The following is a 5,518-nucleotide window of genomic DNA, read 5'->3' as shown; positions in this document are numbered from 1 at the left end:
AAGTGCCTTAGATCTGCCCACCTTCTCTCTCTTTCTGCCTGTGAGAGACTCCTGATGGATGAGCTGAATGGGAGCAACAGAGCTGATGCTGTCCTCTGGCTTCAGTCTGCCATGAACTGAGCAGGGTGAGGCACCAGGTCCGGGGAGTGGGTAACCTTTTCCTCCCCAGCTCCCTATGGCTGCAGGTCAGCCTGTCTTTCTCGCTAGCTGGTTGCAGCCTCATCTCATTATTTTACTCTCTTTTTGCTACCAAAGGATACAGGATAAAAAAAAAAGGAGAGATTTCAGAGGAACCCTGTGTGACGGCTCTCCAGGAGGAACCTCTCCTACACCACACATTCCTGGCAACATCGTCCTGAGATACCCACCAGAGAGAGGAGAGCACGCATGTTGCTTGTGGTCTCCAGGGCATGTTCCTCTTGGCCAATGGACAGGGCAGCTGTGTTTATAATACCCCACACTACGGGAGAGAGCTTGCTCCAAGGTGACAGCAAAGCTCCGCACACAGGCCCTGTCTGGGAGCTGTGCCACCTGGCAGCCACCACCCTGAGAACACCTCTGCCATTTGTTCAGGCCAGGAAATTGCTACTTACATGTTCTGGGCAAAGTCCACTTCATCACATGGCAACCAGGACGATGGAGGAAAACAAAACACGGACATACATGAAAGCCAGGCAAAGTGGCACACACACATCCGCACACTCAGGAGTCTAAAGCAAGAGGATTGCCATGAGTTTGGAGCCAGCCTGGGCTACAGAGTGAGTTCTAGGCCAGCCTCAGAAACCATGTCTCAAATAAAAGTAAGTAAGCTGGGTGGTAGTGGTGCACGCCTTGAACCCCAGTCAGTCCTCGGGAGGTAGAGGCCAGCCTGGGCTACAGAGCAAGTTCCCAGACAGCCAGGGCTACACAGGGAATCCCTGTCTCAAAAGCCAGAAAAAAGTAAACAAATAAATAGATAACTAAATTTTCCTTTGAACACAGTGGAACTAGTCCCTTCAGTCGTGAAGCAGACACAGTCCTTACCATCTGTCCATGTCGCATGCAGTGGGAATCGTGACGCGACCTTTCACTTCATTCTTTCCTCCCTCCAACCCTCTCATACCCACCACTCTCAAATTAATAGCTTCTTTTTCTGTGATCATTATGTTATGTACACACATATATGTGTATGTATATATGTATATGTGTGTTTATAGGTGTGCATGTGTATTATGTGTATATGTATGTACATGTATGTGTATGTGTATGCACAAATACATAAATAGAACCTGAGGAGTCCATTTTCGTTGTCGGTGCATGTGGTTTTAAGACTGACTACTCGGTACTGGATAACAATGAGGGGGCTCAGCCCTGGGAGAGGCTAATTTTCCATCTCTCAGAAGTCATTAGTTGCCTATAGTTGCCTATGTATCACTGGCTAGGACCCAGTGATATTGTCCCCTTCCATGTTAGTGGGTCCATCGATACTGCCATCTTCTGGTTTTTTTGCAGCCATTTCTAGAAGAGACTGTTTCACAACAGACTTCCTGGTGGTCTAGCTCATACCACCTTTCTGCCCCCTCTTCCGCCATGTTCCCTGAGCCATAGATGCAGGAGCTATGATATAGATGTGTCCATCTGGGCTGGGCGCACCACAATCTCTGCATTGTGTCCAGTTGTGTTTTCCATTTGCTGTAAAAAGAAGATTCTTTGATGAGTAGTGGCAGCTAACTTTTCTGTGGGCAGCCATAAGCAATGCTTGAGAATAATGTTGCTAACTCTTAGACATTGCTTATAGTTCCATAAGAGTTTGGAGAGGCGCTGGTGCACACCTTTAATCCCAGAACTCTGGAGACAGAGGTTGGAGGATCACTATAAATTCAAGGCCAGCCTGGTCTACCTAGGAAATTCCAAACCAGCCAACCCAATAAGACTCTATCTCAAAAAAAGATTTTGAAGACATCAGTTGGGACTTGGGATGGCGCAATCATGAGGACCTGAGTTTGGGAGGCAGAGACAGGTGATCCGGGGGCTCACTGGCCAGTCAACCTGGCCTTCTTGGTAAGCTCCAGGGCATCGAGAGGCCCTGCCTAAAAAAAAAAAAAAAAAAAAAAAAATGTGGATGGCTCCTGAAGAATGACATTTTAGGTTGTCCCCTAGCCTACATGCGCACACACATGCACACAGAGATACATCTGCACATACACACATACACACACACTCACATGCACACAGATATATCTGCACACATGCACACACACACTCACATGCACACAGATATATCTGCACACATACACACACACATACTCACATGCACACAGATACTAAGAAGTCAAAGTATTTGTATCAGTCTTTGAAGAAAGAAATTGGAGAAGATATCAGAATATGGAAAGATCTCCCATGCTCATGGATCAGTAGGATTAACAGAGTAAAAATGACAATCTTACCAAAAGCAATCTACAGATTCAATGCAATCCCAAATGCCAACATGATTCTTTACAGACCTTGAAAGAACAATACTCAACTTTGTATGGAAAAACAAAAAATCCAGGAGAGCTATAACAATCCTGTACAGTAAAAGAACTCCCAGATGTATCACCATCCATGATTTTAAGCTGTACTACATAGCAATATTAATAAAAACTGCATGATATTGGCATAAAAACTGGCAGGTTGATCAATGGAACTGAATTGAAGACCCAGACATTAATGCACAGATGTATGGACACCTGACTTTTGATACAGAAGCCAGAAATATATAATGGAAAAAAGAAATCATCTTCAACAAGTGGTGCTGGCCTAACTGGATGTTTGCATGTAGAAGAATGCAAATAGATCCATATCTATCACTCTGCACAAAACTCAAGTCGAAGTGTGTTGCAAGCCACAGGAAAAGATAATGGAATTCAGCTTCTACTTGGAAAAGACAAGGACTTCTCCAAAGGTCAAGCCATGGCTTAAGAAGTCTTGGTGATATATATATATATATATATATACATATATATATATATATATATATATATATATATGCTGGTTCCTAAAATAATTTTTTTTTCTTTTTTTTCTTTTTCTTTCTTTCTTTCTTTCTTTTTTTTTTGTTGTTGTTTTTTGAGACAGGGTTTCTCTGTTATAGCTTTGGATCCTATCCTGGAACTTGCTCTGTAGTCCAGGCTGGCCTCGAACTCACAGAGATCCGCCTGCTTCTGCCTCCTGAGTGCTGGGATTAAAGGCGTGTACCACCACTGCCCAGCCTAAAATGATTTTCTTGTGTGCTTCCAAGAACTCTTAACAGTGTATTTATCTAAAATGCCGATCAAGCATCCAAGGCCAAATGAAATAATACCAGTCTCCTATGTCAGACGGATAGCTTTATTTCTTGTGCAATTTAGGGTGAGACCCTTCTTCCTTACAGCCTTATTAATAGACTCCTAATTTCTCACCTAACCACTTCTAGGAATGTAGACTGAGCACATAAATTCCCTTCTTGACATACTAACCAAGCATTAGCTCTCTATTGACCTTCTCCTTTACCACTCCCCTTTTGGGTTGTAAAAGAAAGCCTGGTGGTCACTGCCTGAGGAAAATTCTTACCTGCCTTTATGACCCCATAAGGCTTCAAGCCTGGTGACCTAGCTCTGGGAGAGGGCTGCTATTGCTTGAGTTGACAACTGGATTCTTGAGAGAGTTAGGGAGAACTGAAAGAATACAGAGAACTGAGAGGTAGAAGGAGGGAGAGGAGAATAATTTTTGAAGAGAGAACTTGAAGATGAGCAGAGAAGAGACAAGAGAACAGAAGAACTAAATGGGTAAGAACTGGAGAGGAACGTACTGAGATGGGGAAGAACTAGATTGAAGGGCTAAAAGAGAGTACCAGAGGAACAAGATGGAAGATGAGGAAAAGCCAGATGGGGAAGAACAAGATGAGAGAGAAGGAGATGAGAGAGGAGCTGATATGGGAAAGAACTAGATGGATGAGAACCTAGAAGAGGCAGAACTAAGATGAGAGAATTAAGATAGAACTTAGAGGGGACAGCAGATAAATGTAGAAAGAAATCAGGCAGGAAAGGAGCTAGGTGCGAGAGCAGAAGCTGTGTAGAGAGAGAACTGACTCAGAACAATAAAGTGAATGGACTTTTGTGTATGTAGAAGGAGTTTTGTGTATGTAGATTCATTTCTTATCATCAAAGATTAAATCATCAGCTGGTTGTAAATTCTTCCCGGGCCCTGGAAGGGGACTATTGATGGGCCGAACCCCCCAGCCCTCATTAGAAAGGGATCAAAGACTTCAACATAAATGCAGCTACACTGAACCTGACAGAAGAGAAAGAGAAGAATAACCTTGAACGCGCTAGCACAGGAGACAATTTCCTGAACAGAACACCAATAACACAGGCACTAAGATCAACAATTAATAAATGGGGCCTCATGAAACTGAAAAACTTCTGTAAGGGAAAGGACACCATCAACAGGACAAACAGCAGCCTGCAGAATGGGAAAAGATCTTCACCAAGCCCACATCTGACAGAGGGCTGGTTTCCCAAATATATAAAGAACTCAAGAAACTAGACATCAACAAACCAAATAATCCAATTAAAAAATGGAGCGCAGATCTAAATAGAAAATTCTCAACAGAGGAATTTCATATTTCAAATGTCCAAGAAGCACTTACAGAAATGTTTAACATCCTTGGCCATCAGGGAAATGCAAATCAAAAGGACTCTGATATTCCATCTTACACCTGTCAGAATGGCTAAGATCAAAAACACAAGTGACAGCTCATGCTGGAGAGGATGTGGGGCAAGGGGAACAACACTCCTCCATTGCTTGTAAGAATGCAAACTTATACAGCCACTTTGGAAATCAACATGGTAGTTTCTCAGAAAATTGGGAATTAATCTACCTCAAGACCCAGCTATACAACTCCTGGGCATATACCCAAAGGATGCTCCACCATACCACAAGGGTACATGCTCAACTGTGTTCATAGCAGCTTCATTCATAATAGCAAAAAACTAGAAACAACCTAGATGTCCATCAACCAAAGAATGGATGAAGAAAATATGGTACATTTACACAATGGAGTATTACTGAGCTGTTAAAAATAATTACATCATGAAAATTTCAGGCAAGTTGATTTAACTAGAAAAGATCATCGTGAATGAGGTAACCCAGACCCAGAAAGACAAACATGGTATGTACTCACTTATAGGTGGATATTAGCCATAAAGTAAAGGATAATCATGCTACAATCCACAGAGCCAAAGAAACTAAGTAACAAGGAGGGCTGGGGCGGGGCATGAATCTCACTGTGAAGGGGAAATAGAGTAGACATCATAAGTGGAGGGGGATCTGGAAATAGAGTAGACATCATAAGGTCTGGATGGGGGGTGGGCATGGAAACAGGAGTTGGGGAGGGTGGAGTGAGAGAGTACTGGGAAAGACAACTGGAATCAGGGGCATCTCTGGGATGAGCTAGAAACCTAGTGCAATGGAAACTCCCAGGAATCTATGAGGGTGAACCTGGCTAACACTCCTAGCA

General features: G+C 43.2%; 1 long non-coding RNA gene across 1 annotated transcript; it reads right to left on the bottom strand.

Annotated features, from left to right (window-relative positions):
• Positions 1 to 1,280: 1,280 nt before the first annotated feature.
• On the bottom strand, positions 1,281 to 5,258 carry LOC121829718 (uncharacterized). The gene is made up of 2 exons (XR_006072782.2): positions 5,183 to 5,258; positions 1,281 to 1,671 (listed from the first exon to the last, which is right to left on the bottom strand). It is a non-coding gene; the product is annotated as an uncharacterized LOC121829718 (long non-coding RNA).
• Between the last annotated feature and the right edge of the window lie 260 nt (positions 5,259 to 5,518).

The sequence above is a fragment of the Peromyscus maniculatus genome, chromosome 5 (genome assembly GCF_049852395.1).
Source record: "Peromyscus maniculatus bairdii isolate BWxNUB_F1_BW_parent chromosome 5, HU_Pman_BW_mat_3.1, whole genome shotgun sequence".
NCBI classification, from domain to species: domain Eukaryota; kingdom Metazoa; phylum Chordata; class Mammalia; order Rodentia; family Cricetidae; genus Peromyscus; species Peromyscus maniculatus.
The sequence above is the reverse complement of the archived record's forward strand: the minus strand, read 5'-3'. Positions and strand labels throughout refer to the sequence as shown.